At 40.2% G+C, this 20,298-nt stretch overlaps 1 protein-coding gene and 1 non-coding gene across 6 annotated transcripts in view; one reads left to right on the top strand and one right to left on the bottom strand.

Annotated features, from left to right (window-relative positions):
* The window catches only part of RAI2 (retinoic acid induced 2), a 411,537-nt gene that overhangs the window by 217,112 nt on the left and 174,127 nt on the right, over positions 1 to 20,298 (top strand). The window lies entirely within an intron of this gene.
* Positions 3,862 to 3,934, bottom strand: TRNAE-UUC (transfer RNA glutamic acid (anticodon UUC)). Its single transcript has one exon. It is a non-coding gene; the product is annotated as a tRNA-Glu (tRNA).

Here is a 20,298-nt window from a genome sequence, read left to right as displayed (position 1 = left end):
TTACTTCACTCTGTATGACAGACTCTAGGTCCATCCACCTCACTACAAATAACTCAATTTTGTTTCTTTTTATGGCTGAGTAATATTCCATTGTATATATGTGCCACATCTTGTTTATCCATTCATCTGTTGATGGACACTTAGGTTGCTTCCATGTCCTAGAACAAATAATTCTTATCCAGAATGTATTGTATGTATATGTTATCCATTTTTTATACAAACACACACATCTTTGTGTATGTGTGTGTGTGTGTTTTCTATTGCTGTGTAACAAATAACCCCAACACTTAGAAGTTTAAAGCAACACAGCTTTGTGATCTCACGGTTTCTGTAGGTCAGGAATCTGGACAAGGTTTAGTAGCATCCTCTGCTTCAGGCCCTCTCGCAGGTGGCAGTCATCTCAAAGACTGACTGGGCAGGATCCACTTCCAAGCTCACACTCATGTGGTTGTTGGCAGGATTCAGTTCCTCGCGAGTTGTTGGACTAGGGCCTCAGTTCCTCATGAGCTGTTGGCAGGAGGCCTCCCTCAGTTCCTTGACACGTGGGCCAATCCATAGAGCCTCTCACACATGGCAGTTGGTCTCATCGGGGGAGCAAGCCAGAGGGCAGGAGAGGGTGCCAGCAAGAGAGAGTGTGCTAGCAAGACACAATCACAATGTTTTGTAACCTAATCTTGGAAGGGACACCTTATCACTTTTGACATATTCCATTTGTTGGAAGCACATCACTAGGTCCAGTCCACACTCAAGCGGAGGGGTTACACAAGAGCATGAGTATCAGGAAGTGGGGATCATTGGAGGTCATCTTAGAAGTCTGCCTATTACAATACATATTAACCCAATAGAAAATTATGCAAAAGGCTTTAACAAATATTTTACAGCAAGAGAAACACAAATGACCCATACACAATTGAAAAACTGTTTATTTCATTAATAATTAATCAATTAATTATTAATAGCACAATGAGATACCATTTCATGCCTACCAAAATGCAAAATTGAGAAGTGACCATAACAATTGTTGATTTTTTCTGTATCTTGGAGCAATACTATTCCTTATACACTGTTGGTAAGTGTGCAAATTGGTACAGCAAAATTTTGGAAAAGAATTTGGCATTACCTTGTAAAGTTCACATTCAGAAACCTTCAGCCTGCTAATTTTACTCTAAAGAAACCCTTGTGCATGTGCCCCAGGGGAGATGTATAACAATGTACATAGCAGCCTTATTTATGATAGGCAAAAACTGAAAAAGCAATGTCCAACACTGGTAAAATGAATAAATAAATTGTGATATAACCATACAGTAGAATAATACACAGCAGTGAAAATGGATAAACAATACCTATACACATGAACATGAAGAAACTTTAAAAAAACATAACATTGAGTGAAATGAGCAATGCACAAAAACACAGTATGATTCCATTTATATAAAGTTCAAGGACAAAAAAAGCCAAATAATTTATATATCTATATCTCTATCAAGGACGTGATTAACAAGAGTAGAATAATGGTTTTCTGAGGTGAGGGATAGAATAGTATCAGGGAGGAGACACACAGGAGTTTCAAAGGTGTTGGGCAGTGTGTACTTAAGTGGTTTTCTTTATTTGTTATCTCAGCAGTGAACCCACAATACGTTATTTTGTGTATATGGTTTTTTCAAGCTAAAAATGTATGGGAAAATAACCGCAGCTAATGTTTATTCAGCATTCCTCCGTGCCAGCCACTTTGCAGATGTTTTTATTGAAAGAATGAATTCTGTGCTTTTATTTTTATTTATTTATTTTACTTTCAGGAGTGTTTACCTAAAACAAAATAGAACATATTGTGTTTAAAGCAAGGGTGAAATGATACGATAATAAAAACAATGAGGAAAATACTAATACCCAGTTCAAGAAGAATTTTGCCTTTATACAGAATACAGAATTTAAAACCATTTAATCTACCCATAGAACCCTCTGAACCAAAAGTAGCCACATGGACAATCAGACTAGATTAGAGTTTTCTCCACGTCAGCATTACTGACATTTTGTGCTGGATCATTCTTTGTTGTAGAGGGCTATCCTGTATACTCTAGGATGTTAAGCAGCGTTCCTGGCCTCCACCCACTAGATGCCAGTAGGACCCCTTCCCCAGTTGTGACAAAAATGTCTCCAGACACTGCCAGATGTCACCTGGGAGGCACAATTGTCCCTGGTTGAGATCCACTGAACTAGATGGTCTTGACATGTTCAGTGGAAGTACATATATAGGGAACCTATCACATGTCTATTTCATATTCCCTTGGTAGTTCTTGTTGATTCATTTATTTGCCCAACATTTATTGAGGTACATTCTCTGAGAACTAAATGTTAAGTAGCTTTAGTAGTTATATCATCACTCCAGGTCTCTTGAACATTACTCACTTGCCAGCAGAGATGCCAGCTCAGAAAGTACCCAATAGTTTATAATCACCATTCTGCACTTTTTTTAGTTTCAAGTTTATTTAAAAATAAGTAGAAAGGTAGACTTTGGCAGGATTCAAAGATGTATTAGTGACCAGTAGGTTTTTACTGACCTTAAAGGGGGCCACTTTTCCCCTCCACAAATCAGGGCTAGTGCAGTTTCTTTGAAGTTTTGTTGGGTTTAGCATATGAGGAGCTTCCAGCTATGTAAATTCAGTGGCTGCTTTAATTGATTAAATCATAACCTGAGCTAAGTGGATATGCTGAAAGCAACATTGACCTGTATTAAAAATTTAAGGAAAGGACATTTTAAAAAGTTAATGCACGCACTTACATGCATGCATAGATATTTTTTCTACTCTCCAATGAGAAAGATTTTCAATATCTCTGTACATATTAAGTGTAGGCCGCAGACTTTATCAAGCCCTTTGGATGTTCATTTTGTTCGCTTAGTCATTTTAAAGACTCTCCTCTAGCTGTGCATGATTTGCTCTTTCTCTTTCCTTGCTCATATTTTTAAATTGTGCATTTAGAAGGAATAAAAAGAAACTCCTAACTTGCAGTGTAATTGTGCATGAGGAGTGTATTTTGGTCCCTGCCGCTATGTCAGAGCCTCAGAGCAAGGATGCTGTTGCCATAGAGACAGAGATGTTGAGCTGGTTTCATCACCTTTGCCCTGCTATTTAAAATCATACTCACAGCAAAGCTCTGACAGACATAGGGCTTTCTCTGGTAGGTCAATCACCTCCTCCCTTTTTCTCTTTTAAAAACAACAACTTGGCAGATTAATGCCATTTTCATTTATGACTGTTATAAAACGTAATGTAAATATCCTCCTGCACAGAATGAATGGGTAGCTCTTTGTGTTGTTTTGTTCCAGCATGAAACTGAAATTCCTTGAGAGTTTGCCAAAACCCGTTCCTTTAATGGGTTCTGCTTAGGGTTCTACCCTCTCTCTTGGCTCTCTGACAGTACCAGAGCAGTGGGTAGAGAACAGAGAGATGCCAAGGACATCACGGGATGAGGCGAAAAGCAATAGAAAGGAAGTTAATCACAGGCTTTAAAAATGTTGTTTAAACAGACCCCACTGTGTTTGGGAGTAGGCACTCTCTTACACTTGTGGTGAATGAGTGGGCCAGTATGCCTTTCTGGAGGCAATTTGGTAATACATATCAAAAGCCTTAAAAATTTCCTTTGCCCCATCAGTGACAATCCTAGCAAGTTTTTCTAAGAGAACATATATGAATGTAAACAAAGATTTGCATACAGGATTATTCATCACAGTTTTATTTATTTATTAAATATGAGTGAAGTCATATTTTAACAATTGAAGGAAGTTAATTAAGTTAATTAAAGACCTTCAGGTTTTGGGGGTTTTTTTGATGTTGTTGCGCTGTGAGCCTTGCAGGATTTTAGTTCCCTGACCAGGGATTGAACCTGGGCCCTTGGCAGTGAAAGTGCCGAGTCCTAACCACTGGACCACCAGGGAATTTCCATCACAGTTTTATTTATGATGGTGGAAAACAAGAAATAATCAGTTTCAGAAACATGTCCATAAAAGGGGATTGGTTAAATTAATTTTAGTACATCACACAATGGAATACTAGGCAACTGTATTAAGTAATAGTGCAGAAGCTTATTTATTAACCTGAAAAGATGTTCAAGTGATACTATTTAATAAAAAAAAAGCAGGTTACAAATCACTAATACTAAGTGTGTTTGTATTCCATAAAAAATAATTGTAGAAACATACACATATACATTTGGGGAAACTGGAAGGTTATATGCCAAATTTTGGTTCTTTGAGTGTTGTTGTAATTTCTTTTTACTTCTCTAATTTATAAGTTTTACAGTGACCTTCCATTACTTGTATAATTTTAAAAGTCTATTAATAAATAACTAATTTTACTTATGTAAAATATTTTTTAATTAAAAAAAGTCCTAGAAGCCTTTCTTAAAGAAAGGGAATTTTTATTCAATGTCCCAAGAATTCCAAGACTAACTCACTGTCTTCTGTTCTCAAATTGATTCTTCACAAATTTGGGGGGGGGGTGGCAATTTATTATTTTGGGCCCCATGAAAGACAGCTAGTTAAATCCAGTTGAAAGCATTGAACCTACTGAATTTTTGAGCTACTGTCAACCACTGTCCAGAATAGCCCCCAAGAAAGCAGGTCTCACACTATCACCTCGCAGAACTCCCAGCTCCCCAAGTAACAACATCCGTGAGTGCCAGCTCTATAGAGGGGAGACACCAGCTGCCTTGAGAGCTGAGATGAGCTGCAGATGAAGGGATTCAATAGTCCCATCTCTGCCCTCTCAGAACCCTGCCAGTGGAGATTCAGGGATGGGGCTGAGGAATAAACCTTGAGCAAATCATAAATAAACTTCAGGCAAGGATGTGATTTCAACTCTCCACGCATATTCCCTCTCTCTCTTTCTCTCTCTCTCTCTCTCTCTCTCTCTCTCACACACACACACACACACACACCCTGCAGATGAATTTGACATTACCAATGGCAGCTTTTCCCAGTATGAAGGAAGGAGGGTGGTAGTGAAAGAGTCTTCCCTTGTCACCTGTATTTATTATTTCCTTTCTTAATGGAGAAATTTTTGTGAGTCCAAAATAATGTGCAGAAGCATTTGATGTGAACAATTGAGGCACAACTTCAGTGCTCATTACTTGGGTAACTCTCCCCCACTCCAATTTTCTCAACACTGTCACACCAAACCAGATAAACTCTTGGGGCACAACAAAGCATACTACAGCCTGAACGAGATTTCCATGAACCCACTGTAAAGCGTGGGTATATTAACTGTGGAGATCTGCGTGGGTATATTAACTGTGGAGATCTGCAAACTGCCTGGTGGGAGGAGTGGCCCTTTCCAACACCCCTTTGCTGCTCCGCACCCCCGGAGGGGTGTGGCCTTCATTCTCTGCCAGGCCAGGCAGGGAAGCTGAGGTCCCCGAGTTCCCCCTGACCTGCCTCAAAACTTCACCCTCAGGTTTCCATTGACTGCCTGCTCTCCGGGAGTCCAGAGATGGCCCTGACGCTGGACAGGCGAGGCAGATCAAAGGCATAATGCCTCCTCAGGTTGCCACTAACTGAGCACTTCAAATGGTAGCCTTTAATCACAAGAGCAGCATCTGCATGGGCTTTGGATTTTGAAAAACAATATTGGCCAAAAGGTACCAGACAGAAAGGTCTAGAAAAAAGCACTAAAATACAGGGGAGAAAAGATATGTCCATACTAAATATAAGGCAGGCCATTGCTTTTTAATTTCCCCAGTATTGCTTTATATATGGTACTTTTTAAAAAAAAAAAAAAAGGTCAGGATGTATCTGTATTTCAGATTAGCTCAACCGAATTTTACTTAACCTCCCCGTGCCTCACTATCCTCTTCTGTAAAATGGTAATAGAAATAGAAAATACCCCATAGGTTTGTTCTGAGGGTGAAATGAATTAGTATGTGTAACCCCCTCAAAGCCCCTGGCATGTGGTGAATGCTCAATAATTACCATTATCATTATCACTGTCGTTATCATTACTAAGCATCCCTTACTACCAGGCCCTCTGCTGAGAGCTGTATGTGTAATAGTTGAATCTTTTTTATTGAACTATATCATTCCACTGTATGAACACTATTTATCCATTCTCCTACCAATGAACACTTGAGTTTTTTGTATTTTTTTGGCTATTATTAATAAAGCTGCTATGAACCATCTTCTGCTTGTCCTTTGCAGGACATATGCGCCCATTTCTTTTGGGTACACACCTTGGAGTATAATTACTAGGTCACAGTTCAGCTTCAGTAGATACTGCCAAATAGTTTCCAAAGTATTGCCAATACTTATTCATTAAGCACTTATTTTGTGTCAAGCATGGAACCATGGAGCTACAGGGTAAACAGGACACAGAGTTAGAAGCACTACCCACCCCCCCGAATAGCACTTGAAACATCTTGGCTTTTACTATCCCCCTTTATCTTCCAGTAGAACATAATGAGTGCCACAGAACTGATAGAAGAGTTGAGAAGCAGAAAATATCAGCAATGTGCTTACAATCTCCCAGATCACAAAGCCAGTTAGCAGCAGAACTGGAATTAGTAGAGGAACAACAACAACAAAATTCCACTCTTTGGTCTATACAACTTGGTCATAAACCTTCAAAGGGAAGCCATCCTCGGGTTTATGCAGTAGTGGGCAGTTCGTGCCCCTGCCTGCCGTTATTAGACTAATGTGCAGTACATTAGCAGAGTGTATCTGGGACCCTAGGGAGCTCCTGAAATCCTTCTCTGTGCTCTTGAAAATCCCAGAATTGAGCTACCTGAGCTAATCCTTAGTTTGGCTCCAGGAGAAGGCAAACAAGAGGAACCTCCGTTGTTACCTTTCCCTCAGCGTAAGAAAACTGGATATCTTAAGAAAAAAGAGAGAAATAAAATATTCTGGTACCTACAGTTAAATGTTCTCCTTGCCACAGATCAGTACATTCTAAACTCAGCGTGCGGATGAATGGATACGAACAGTCCTGGGTAGAGGGGATAGACCAGGGTTTCTCCACCTTGGCACTATTGACGTTTTGGGCTGGATTAACTCTCCGTTGTTGGGGGCTGTTCTGTGCACTGTAGGATGTTCAGCAGCATCCCTGGCCTCCACCCATAGATGTAAGTAACACCCCCTAGCCCCAGATGTGACAGCCAAAAATGTCTCTAGACATTGCCAAATGTCCCTTGGGGGGCAGAAGTGTCCCTGCCTGAACCACTGGGATATACTTAGGTTAAGAATGTGGGACAGTTGAACTTTTATATTTTTCGTCATTTCAAATCCTGAACATGTAAAGATTGTAAAGCAAAAGGGCTGACATTTAATATCACAGAACTTTGATACTCTCTAGACAAGTGTTAGGAACACTTAGTCTTTTACTTCTTTAAGGGAAATACACTAGAATACTAAAAAGAGTAATAAACAGAAAATCCCATTTCAATTCTTGAAAAGTCTGAATTATTCAATTTTTCAATATGATCTTATTTCAAATTCAGCAGAGTGAGTTCTTCAGTTACCTCTTTGTTGAATAATAATTTGCAATTGCATATCGGTCATATATTAATAGATATTTCCAAAGGGCTTTAAAGTCTTTGAAAACAATTTCTTCTCTTAAATGCTTAGTTCTTGTTGATATTATTGATATATGTGATTTTCTCTATCACTGAATAAAAGCTTTGGTAAACAGATGCTAAAATTTTGGACCTTGTCTAATTATGTCCAGCTGGGTCAGAGGATTATTTACTCCAAAGAAGGAGCTTCTTTCCCATTATGATAAAGGTTTAACAGTTTGTATCTCTCTTATTCATTCATTCAGTTAAAGAAAGTAATTATTGAGCACTTACTGGTCTGCCAACGGCCAGCTCTGAGACCTTTGGAGGGGCACTCCGTCTTTTTAGAACCATCTATTAAATGAGATAGGTAGATTAACTGAAATGGCAGACAGTGCCAACTCACATCAACTGCTATTGGCTACCCAGAGCACTTGATTTATGAGGCTCCAGAGAAGGCTATCATTGATTACTGACGTCTGCCATGGGCACACTATGGGAAACGGATAGCACCCCACATGAATTCGCCATCCCTGGATTCCTAAGGCTTCAGATTCTATGACTTGCAAGAAATCTTCCTTCCCGCTTCAGTGTAGTTTAGCGTGGGAGAGCAAGGTTATTTAAGTTTCTTACTTTGGAAACAGGCTGTATTCTCCCTTTTCCCTTATCCTCCGCTTCTAATTCTCTTGGTCCTAGAGAAGAATTGTAAGTTATTCCACAATATCATTCCCCCTAAGATTAGTCTGCAATATTCTCTGACATCTTGTTCTGTCTTTGAAAAGATCAAATTAGGCAAAATTTGACCTCCCTTCATTCAGGGCTGTTTTGGGTAAATGATTTTTCAGTGCAGTGAGAGATGACTGTTTTCTTAATTTTGAGTAGATGAGAATAGACACCAATCAACAAACCTTTGGCTAAGGGGAGAAATCTTTTAAACTCACATTTTGCTTCAATTACATTGAGGACAAAGGAGCACATTGCACCCTGTGCATGAATAGATGCTCCATTATTCAAAACAACATCAACGAGCATTCCATCCCCTATAGAAAATATGCAGTCACTGTTTAATTCAATGGTAGGATGCAAATTTAAATTCCCAGAAGGGGAAGACTGTTAATGCCATTTAAATTGGTTGTAAATTACAGATAATACGCTTGAGACCCCCGAATACAGATTAGTGGAGTATTGCTTTAGGAATTCAATTCTAGTTTGAACTTACTGTGTATTTATCTATGAAATATAAAGCCATGAAGGCTTGTTTACAGCTATATTTTATTGCCTATCTTTTTTATTTCTGAAGCAAATATTTCACTTTTCAATGCCACGGAGATGGTTCAGCGTACTATAAGGAAATGCCATGATGTTAAAGACAGATTAGCGCTCTCAGAGGCAGCTCCTTATTAAAAAACAAACAAATGAAACAAAACAAAACAAACCGAACACAGGGACACTACAACGGAATTTAATCAAGATATCACACTAGCTGACTCTTCTTTTTACCTCGTTTCCACTGGTGTTCCTGCAGTTTAAAAATCCCAGAGTCACAAGACAATCATGAGTTTCAGAAATTAGGGGATGGCTGTGATTATCTCTTGCTGCTAAAGTATATCGGCCACTTAGAGGTTGTTTTTCATTTTCACAGATTAACTAATCATGAGTGGGATGCCTGATGGGCGAGTCTTTGTTGGAAGAATTATTCCTTAAAAACAAGGGCTTTTCAGAAGGAGAAAGTGTTAGATAAAAATGGACACTTTTCAGCGAAGGTTTCAGAGTTTCCAGCTTGAGGAGTAGCAATTTCCCTCCCAGTTCATAGAAATAAAAAACAGTTCCCCCCTTGATGTGGTTTCATGTCTCAGGTAGGAAATAGGTTACTCAGGGTGATACAAATAAATCAGCTTTGAGCTCGTGTTCTCTCTCTGGCAGCCTATGGGGCGTGTTTTTATTTTGTGTGTGTGTGAAACTGAAAGGTATAAAAAAAAAGTCACCATTGATATATATACCCAGAATGGAGCCAAGCTACGGAACAATGGAGGAATGCCTAATTCATTATGCCAGAAAATGGATTGTTACCATCAATACCACATGGAGTTAATCATTTCCAAAGAACTATAATGCCAAGTTATCCATAACACTGCACCTAAATGGAATAATGTTTTATTTTTTCTTTGATCTGTCAAAGGTGCTTCAAGCTTTGCCAGGACCTTAGTGACACTATCAACATTTCATTGTATAGTTCCTATGAATTACACAGACCTTGTGATATCCCAGAGGTTAATGGAATTTTAGAAATCCCTGGTATTATCTTTTTTACTTGTCATTTGTTTATGCATTGTAAAATAACACAGAACCTGCCCCCCTTTTCTTTTTCTGGCTATTTGCAATTAGCTTAAACTGAAGTTTTTTTCTCTACACCTAAGGATAAGGATGAAAACAGCCAGTTGAAATCCAAAGCTTCAAAAAAAAGGTGGATGAAATTCAGGTAATCTCTGCCTGTGTTAGGAGACTCTGACAAAGTGTGTGTGTGTGTTTGTGTGTGTGTGTGTTTGTGTGTGTGTGTGTGTGTGTGTGTGTGTGTGTGTTAGTAGTGGTGGCGGGATCTCTCTGCCTTTTCCTTGACAAGATTTGGGTTAGAATAGTCCTGATGCACATAAAGTGAATGATGAGACTCTGGATTTCATTCTTAAATCTTCGGTCCTCTGGGCATCTGTATATCTTATCAGATGAGGCTGGAGGCTGGCTTCCAGTGCTAGCTGTGTCCACCTGTGCCAGCAGGGAGTGATCAGCACAGCAATGGTCATTCATCTTTTCTGTCTGTCCTGGGGGTGGGTTTGGGGCATGCACACTCTTTCTGGGAGGAGCCATGGACCAGTGTTCCAATATGGTGGGTGGGCAGTGCTAGCCTGCTCTAGGTCCCCATAACCTGGTCCCCAACCCCCCAAGCTAACAGGAACAGAGAAGCATGGCAGAACAAGTGCCAGACTGGGGGCCAGGTGACCTGGGTTCTTGCCTGGCCTCTGTCATCTTCTTTATCAGATCTCTGGGTCTCAGTTGAGAGTGATGAGTTTCCTCATCTTGAAAGCAAGGAGGGTCGTTCATTTTAACTAACATTTGGTGAGCACTTAACACATACTAGACTCTGCCCTGAATCCTGGACAAAAATAAAAGTAAGACATGATTCCTTTCCTCAAGGGGTTTAAGGTGAAGAACCAGAGTGGGTGTAGACAAACTTGTAGACAGATAATAACAATAAAATGCGGTAAGTTCTTAACCCCAGTATAAACAGAATGCTGTCAAAGCCTAGAGGGAGAACCACCAGGTAGATTTAAGATCACTTCAGCATAGCCATTAAAAGCATATACTTTCAAGCCAGACCACTTGGGTTCAAGAACTGGCTTTGCCTTTATAAGCTGTGTGACTTTGGGCAAGTCACTTAACCTCTCTGTGCCTCATTTTTCTCATCTTTCAAATGGAGGTCATAATCGTACCTACCTCTTTGGATTATTCAAGCAGTTATGACAGTGCCTGGCATGTAATGAGCCCTACCTATATTCATATATTATGATAATGTTCTAGAATTCTCACAAGTCCACGGGGCTGCAAAGGAACTAGTGAATGAAAGGGAATCCTTAATTGAAAAAAAAATCTAACTGCATTTCATAGAGAATGAAGATACATAAGCATATTTCATGCTTATTAGGTGTCAGTTGATTCACTAACATCCCTGCCCCCATGAATGCCCATAAGTCAGGGCCCAGGCTGCCAAGCAGGAGCGTTTGGCATGGTTAGGGGTGTTCTGCATTAAGACTAGGGAAGGACCATTCTTTGATCTGCAGCGGGCTCCCAGGGAACACACACAGAGAAGCTAACCATCCCTGGCCCACCCGGCTCAGGCGGATCGTGGGAGAGAACATTTTCAGGCAGGAACATTTTCGGGCCTCACTGACTCCAGCGCCTGAGAAGGAAAACAGGAGGGTGAGTGAGTGTTTGTGCCTGGAAGTTGTAATGAACGTAGAGCTTGGCCCTGGCAGGAATGAGGGCCACGGGGTTGGCTGGATATCAGAGGACTCAGGCCAAGTGTGGGCAGCTGTGGGCTGCTTGGGAAGGTCCTTCTGGGAAGTGGGAGTCAAAAAGAGAAAGGGCAGAGAGATACGCAGGAGACTGGACTGAGGTCTTGATAAGGAACTTGAGAGGAAGGAGACCATGTTAGGCCTTGGAGATACAATAGTATCTCCAGAGAAGGACAGGAAAATAAGTCACATTAAGCACACACCTGAGACATTCATGGAGCAGAGATGGTCAGACTCATGGGAATAGGGATGCTCTGGTAAATTTTTTTTTATTTATTTTTTATTATTTATTTATTTTTGGCTGTGTTGGGTCTTCGTTTCTGAGCGAGGGCTTGCTCTAGTTGCGGCGAGCGGGGGCCACTCTTCATCGTGGTGCGCGGGCCTCTCACTATCACGGCCTCTCTTGTTGCAGAGCACAGGCTCCAGACGCACAGGCTCAGCAGTTGTGGCTCACGGGCTTAGTTGCTCCGCGGCATGTGGGATCTTCCCAGACCAGGGCTCGAACTCGTGTCCCCTGCCTTGGCAGGCAGATTCTCAACCACTGCGCCACCAGGGAAGCCCATCTCTGGTAAATATTTAACAACCATCTCCCTTCGGGGAAGAAGGGCAGAGAAGGGACTCCTTTATAGAATTTGCTGATTTCCCTAGTGTAAATACTACCACTGTGGCTGACTTCAAGCTACCACTGTGATGTCACTCGATGTGGAGTTGGGAAGAGTTGCTGGGTGGCACCCTATGATACGTGCTTTCCCCCCTACACATGTAGGAGAGATACAGGTAAGTTCAAGTGCCAGGATAAGAGTAAAATGTCGTAAATGGATTAGGAAGTGATGAGTTTTGAGTATTTATTACCTTTGTTTGAATATAATTTATCTAATTGTAAATTTCTATAATTTCATTTTAAATAATGACCATCATTTATAACGGGCTTCCAAAATTCCTGAAAATTTAACAGTTGGCCCTTGGAAGATGGTTCAAGCTAGCTCTAAAGCATATCAATTTTCTCCATGGTAAAGTAGGAGCCTCCTTCTCATCATACTGTCTAGATCGCAGGGTTCTTGTGAGGGTCAGTAAAGTATGTGAAAGCATTTCAAGAACTGTAAGCAGCATATAAATATTATATACAAATAAAAATCATTCTCATGGGAAGAGTATAACCTAGTGGTTGAGAAGGCAGTTTCTGGAAACAGGTTGCCTAAGTTGAATCTTGGCTCTACTCTTTTTTAGCTGTGTGACATTGGGCATATCCTTGCCCTCTCTGAGCTTCAGTTTTCTCATCTGTAGAATTTGTGAGAGGCTTAACTGAGTTAGTATTGTAAAGCACCTGGAACCGTGTCTAGCACACAGTAAGCACCATTTAAACATTGACTAAAATTGTTTTCAACTTGAGCAGCAGTAAGCCTGCAATTCTTCCAGAACCAGAGAGCCTTATAATTGGGGAACCCAAGAGCCTGGCCTCCACCCCGATGCTTGGTTTTAAAGGGACAGCTCTCCTCTATGGCAATGGAATTGCTACTTTGCTAACAGCCAATGCTTTTTAGATAATGAACCCTGAGGCCTATTGCGGAGATAAAGATGCTGCTAGAATCAGATTCCATGGCCACTCACCGCAGTAGTGGGGGGCGCTGGGGGAGGGAGCAGGGAGAGCTATCTTATTACATGCCTGGCTGGCTCAATTACTTCAGTCCTGACCTAGGCAGAGCCCCAGAGTTCCAGAGACCATTAGCTGCCCCGCAGAACCTGGTCTCATTTACTATCTCAGGACAAGAAATGGAAGAAAAGCCTGCTCACCACAGGTCCCAGGGCTGGCCAGGGTAAGAAAGTAGACAGATGGGTGGAGAGAGATGGAGGACAGCTTGAGGCAGGGGACAGGAGCCATGGCTGCTACAGCAGCCACAGACTCCTTCAAGGAGTCTGGGATGTGAGGCAGACGGTTCTCAGGCAAAGTCAGGGACAGATTTGGAGGTGGGGATGGGGAGGAAGGTGGTCGGAAAGGCGGTCAGGGTCTCCTCATCAGGGACGAAGAAGTCAGGTGGCTTGGAATGAGACTAGAAAGGCAGAAGTGAGAAAGGTTTAGTCCACAAGGAGGAAAAACATTAATGCAGGCTGCTAGGGCAAGGTTTTTCCAATTAAGGCTTTGCAACCATTACAGAGTCCTGACTCCCATGGAGTGGGTCAGGCAGAAGCAGCATTTCCTCTTTCTTAGCAAACTAAAATAGAAGAGTGTGGCATATACTGTCTGGGTGCTCATCAATCCCACTTGCTCTTCCTTGGGTGCTCAGGCTATGTTTCTCTGTGGCCCTTACAGTTAGGTTGGAGCCTTGCAACTGTGGCCGTGGAGTGTAGACAAAAGTGAGATAAGCCATGAAATCCCCTGGATGACTCTGTGTGTGTGTGTGTGTGTGTGTGTGTGTGTGTGTCTGTCTCTGTCTCTCTCCCCCTCTCACTCCTTTCTACCACAATCCTGTGTTAAAGATGGTGGCATCATAATATGGAAAGAGCCTTGATCCCTGGAGGGGGAAGGAAGCCACTAAGTAGAGCTGCCTAATCTGCATTGGGCTAGGACATGAGCAAGAAATGTTAAGCCATTGAGATTTAGGGCTTCAGAGCCTAGCAAGCATTGTCCTGACTAATAAAAATAACAGAATGAAATGGAATGGAGTGGAAAGGAAGGAATATAATGGAATAAATTAGAATAGAATGGAATGGAATACAATAGAATAGAAACTATCAGAGTACACTGCAGTTAGTAAAAAGTAAATTGGTTTGTTGAAACGTTTGTTTCAGTTCATATATAGACTACTTTTTTTTTTAAACAATCACTTTTGTTATTTATTTATTTATTTATTTATGGCTGTGTTGGGTCTTCGTTTCTGTGCGAGGGCTTTCTCTAGTTGCGGCAAGTGGGGCCCACTCTTCATCGCAGTGCGCGGGCCTCTCACTATCGCGGCCTCTCTTGCTGCGGAGCACAGGCTCCAGACGCGCAGGCTCAGTAATTGTGGCTCACAGGCCCAGGTGCTCCGCGGCATGTGGGATCTTCCCAGACCAGGGCTCGAACCCGTGTCCCCTGCATTAGCAGGCAGATTCTCAACCACTGCGCCACCAGGGAAGCCCTAGACTACTTCTTAATAAAAGTTTTATTTTTTTGCTGGAGGAAGAGGTTAAAAGTTTTGAAAATCACTGCCTTAGAGCTAGAAAGAGATTTGTGGTGTGTGATAGAAGAAAAAGCTTTAGGTAAGATGGGGATTCCATATTTACCACCCTTTTAAGGAAGGTGCTCTAGACTTTCTGGGCACCCCATCTTATGTCTAGTTTTAGTGGAAGTTTGCGATTTGTGCCTGCCAGTCTACTTTCTCTTCCACTGGGAATAGCATCTCAGTCTTAGTCCATATAGTTTGTTTGGGGCTGGCTCTACCCCCTTGAGATCAAGGTGGAGGACACATGTATGAAGCCTGGAAAATCAAAGTGTATCATTCCTGAAGCCACAGTGATTGGTTCAGGGATGAACACAAGACCCAAATTGGTCCACTCAGAGCTAAAACTGGGACTTTGGCTGGAGTGATGAAATGACAAATAACATACAAGGGAACTCCCATAAGGTTAACAGCTGATTTCTCAGCAGAAACTCTACAAGCCAGAAGGGAGTGGCATGATATATTTAAAGTGATGAAAGGGAAGAACCTACAACCAAGATTACTCTACCTGGCAAGGATCTCATTCAGATTCGATAGAGAAATCAAAAGCTTTACAGACAAGCAAAAGCTAAGAGAATTCAGCACCACCAAACCAGCTCTACAACAAATGCTAAAGGAACTTCTCTAAGTGGGAAACACAAGAGAAGAAAAGGACCTACAAAAAACCCCCAAAACAATTAAGAAAATGGTCATAGGATCATACATATCCATAATTACCTTAAACGTGAATGGATTAAATGCTCCAACCAAAAGACACAGGCTCGCTGAATGGATACAAAAACAAGACCCATATATATGCTGTCTACAAGAGACCCACTTCAGACCTAGAGACACATACAGACTGGAAGTGAGGGGATGGGAAAAGATATCCCATGCAAATGGAAATCAAAAGAAAGCAGGAGCAGCAGTACTCATATCAGATAAAATAGACTTTAAAATAAAGACTATTACAAGAGGCAAAGAAAGACACTACATAATGATCAAGGGATCAATCCAAGAAGAAGATATAACAATTGTAAGTATTTATGTGCCCAACATAGGAGCAACTCAATACATAACGCACCTGCTAACAGCTATAAAAGAGGAAATCCACAGTAACACAATCATAGTAGGGGCCTTTAACACCCCACTGTCACCAATGGACAGATCATCCAAAATGAAAATAAATAAGGAAACACAAGCTTTAAATGATACATTAAGCAAGATAGATTTAATTGATATTCATAGGACATTCCATCCAAAAACAACAGAATACACTTTCTTCTCAAGTGCTCATGGAACATTCTCCAGATAGATCATATCTGGGGTCACAAATCAAGTCTTGGTAAATTTAAGAAAATTGAAATCATATCAAGCATCTTTTCAAACCACAACGCTATGAGACTAGATATCAATTACAGGAAAAAATCTGTAAAAAATACAAACATATGGAGGCTAAACACTGCATTACTAAATAACCAAGAGATCACTGAAGGAATCAAAGAGGAAATCAAAAAATACCTAGAGACAAAAGACAATGAAAACACAACGATCCAAATCTATGGTATGCAGCAAAAGCAGTTCTAAGAGGGAAGTTTATAGCTATACAACCTACCTCAAGAAACAACAAACATCTCAAATAAACAATCTAACCTTACACCTAAAAGAACTAGAAAAAGAAGAACAAACAAAACCCAAAGTTAGTAGAAGGAAAGATATCATAAAGATCAGAGCAGAGATAAATGAAATAGAAACAAAGAAAACAATAGTAGAGATCAATAAAACTAAAAGCTGGTTCTTTGAGAAGGTAAACAAAATTGATAAACCATTAGCCAGACTCATCAAGAAAAAGAAGGAGAGGACTCAAATCAATAAAATTAGATATGAAAAAGGAGAAGTTACAACAGACACCGCAGAAATACAAAGAATCCTAAGAGACTGCTACAAGCAACTCTATGCCAATAAAATGGACAACCTGGAAGAAATGGACAAATTCTTAGAAAGGTATAACCTTCCAAGACTGAACCAGGAAGAAATAGAAAATATGAACAGACCAGTCACAAGTAATGAAATTGAAACTGTGATTAAAAATCTTCCAACAAACAAAAGTCCAGGACCAGATGGCTTCACAGGTGAATTCTATCAAACATTTAGAGAAGAGCTAACACCCATCCTTCTCAAACTCTTCCAAAAAATTGCAGAGGAAGGAACACTCCCAAACTCATTCTGTGAGGCCACCATCACCCTGATACCAAAACCAGACAAAGATACTACAAAAAAAGAAAACTACAGACCAATATTACTGATGAATATAGATGCAAAAATCCTCAACAAAATACTAGCAAACAGAATCCAACAACACATTAAAAGGATCACACACCATGATCAAGTGGGATTTATTCCAGGGATGCAAGGATTCTTCAATATATGCAAATCAATCAATACACCATATTAACAAATTGAAGAATAAAAGCCATATGATCATCTCAATAGATGCACAAAAACCTTCTGACAAAATTCAACACCCATTTATGAAGAAAACTCTCCAGAAAGTGGGCATAGAGGGAACCTACCTCAACATAATAAAGGCCATATACGACAAACCCACAGCAAACATCATTCTCAATGGTGAAAAACTGAAAGCATTTCCTCTACGGTCAGGAACGAGACAAGGATGTCCACTCTCACCACTGTTATTCAACATAGTTTTGGAGGTCCTAGCCCCAGCAATCAGAGAAGAAAAAGAAATAAAAGGAATAGAAATTGGAAAAGAAGAAGTAAAACTGTCACTGTCTGCAGATGACATGATACTACACATAGAGAATCCTAAAGATGCTGCCAGAAAACTACTAGAGCTAATCAATGAATTTGGTAAAGTTGCAGGATACAAAATTAATGCACAGAAATCTCTTGCATTCCTATACACTAATGATGAAAAGTCTGAAAGAGAAATTAAGGAAACACTCCCATTTACCATTGCAACAAAAAGAATAAAATACCTAGGAATAAACCTACCTAGGGATACAAAAGACCTGTATGCAGAAAACTATAAGACACTGATGAAAGAAATTAAAGATGATACCAACAGATGGAGAGATATACCATGTTCTTGGATTGGAAGAATCAACATTGTGAAAATGACTGCACTACCCAAATCAATCTACAGATTAAATGCAATCCCTATCAAATTACCAATGGCATTTTTTCCAGAACTAGAACAAAAAAATCTTAAAATTTGTATGGAGACACAAAAAACCCCAAAGTGCCGAAGCAGTTTGAGGGGAAAAAACAGAGCTGGAAGAATCAGACTGCCCGACTTCAGACTGTACTACAAAGCTACAGTAATTAAGACAGGATGGGACTGGCACAAAAACACAAATATAGATCAATGCAACAGGATAGTAATCCCAGAGATAAAGCCACGCACCCATGGTCAACTAATCTATGACAAAGGAGGCAAGGATATACAATGGAGAAAAGACAGCCTCCTAAATAAGAGGTGCTGGGAAAACTGGACAGCTACATGTAAAAGAATGAAATTAGAACACTCCCTAACACCATCCACAAAAATAACCTCAAAATGGATTAGAGACCTAAATGTAAGACCAGACACTATAAAACTCTTAGAGGAAAACATAGGAAGAACACTCTTTGACATAAATCACAGCAAGATGTTTTTTGATCCACCTCCTAGAGTAATGGAAATAAAAACAAATAGGATCTAATGAAACTTAAAAGTTTTTGCACAGCAAAGGAAACTACAAACAAGACGAAAAGACAGCCCTCAGAATGGGAGAAAATATTTGCAAACGAATCAATGGACAAACAATCTCCGAAATATATGAACAGCTCATGCAGCTCAATATTAAAAAAACAAACAGCCCAATCCAAAAATGGGCAGAAGACCTAAATAGACATTTCTCCAAAGAAGACATACAGATGGCCAAGAAGCACATGAAAAGCTGCTCAACATCACTAATTTTTAGAGAAATGCAAATCAAAACTACAATGAGGTATCACCTCACACCAGTTAGAATGGGCATCATCAGAAAATCTACAAACAACGAATGCTGGAGAGGGTGTGGAGAAAAGGGAACCCTCTTGCACTATTGGTGGGAATGTAAATTGATACAGCCACTATGGAGAACAGTATGGAGGTGCCTTAAAAAACTAAAAATAGAATTACCATATGACCCAGCAATCCCACTACTGGGCATATACCCAGAGAAAACCGTAATTCAAAAAGACACATGCACCCCAATGTTCATTGCAGCACTATTTACAATAGCCTGGACATGGAAACAGCCTAAATGCCCATCGACAGATGAATGGATAAAGAAGGTGTGGTACATATATACAATGGAATATTACTCAGCCTTAAAAAGAAATGAAATTGGTTCATTTGTAGAGACGTGGATGGATCTACAGACTGTCATACAGAGTGAAGTGAGTCAGAAAGAAAAAAACAAATACCGTATATTAACGCATATATGTGGAACCTAGAAAAATGGTACAGATGAACCGGTTTGCAGGGCAGAAATTGAGACACAGATGCAGAGAACAAATGTATGGACACCAAGGGGAGAAAGTGGTGGTGAGGGGAGTGGTGGTGTGATGAATTGGGAGATTGAGATTGACATATATACACTAATATGTATAAAATGGATAAGTAATAGGAACCTGCTGTGTAAAAAATAAAATAAAATTCAAAAAAAATAAAATAAAATGTCCTGTTGGAAACCATGGAACAAATCCCAAAATAGGAGACTATATGGGGTTGAGGAAGAATTAATGACCATAGAATGCTCCTTAAGAGCAATAGTGTCATAATACCATTGACCTTATTTTCCACTCTACAGGTCTTTTACATACCGTGATTTATTTTATTGTTGAAATAAGAAACCATCTAGGTCACCACAGAGCACCGAGCTGAGCTCCCTGTGCTATACAGCAGGTTCCCACTAGCTATCACAAACAGCATTTTAAAGAGAGTTACTGTCTTCAGGAAGTTGACAGCCTGAGATGGGCAGACCCACCCAAGGGGCTTAACACTTGAGAACCAGAATGTGTCAAAGGGACTAAAAATCTGACCCTTCAAGTTTTATCAAGTTCTGACTTTATTTTTCAGTTTTAGATCTGTAACCCAGTTGATCCAGTTGGCATTGGTATTTGTACATGGTATATAAGGGGCGAAGACACATTATGGTTTACATATGGCTATCCCATTTATCCAGCACCATTCTTTGCAAAGACTATCCTTTTCCCACTGCTCTGTTGTGAATCATTTATCATAAATCAAGTGCTCACATACATGTTCTGGATACTTTATTCTGATCTATTGATCTATTTGATTTTCTGGGTGTGAAAACCCACAATGTTTTATATATTAGAGCACTGTAATAAAGCATAATTTTTAAGAGTAAAAAAAAACAAGTTTATCAATGCAACAGCCTAAAAATGACAATGAAAGCCCTTCTTATACCATGATTCAGAAATATGCCAACTACTTAATTGGCAAT

Source organism: Balaenoptera acutorostrata, chromosome X, assembly GCF_949987535.1.
Source record: "Balaenoptera acutorostrata chromosome X, mBalAcu1.1, whole genome shotgun sequence".
In the NCBI taxonomy this organism is placed as follows: domain Eukaryota; kingdom Metazoa; phylum Chordata; class Mammalia; order Artiodactyla; family Balaenopteridae; genus Balaenoptera; species Balaenoptera acutorostrata.
The sequence above is the reverse complement of the archived record's forward strand: the minus strand, read 5'-3'. Positions and strand labels throughout refer to the sequence as shown.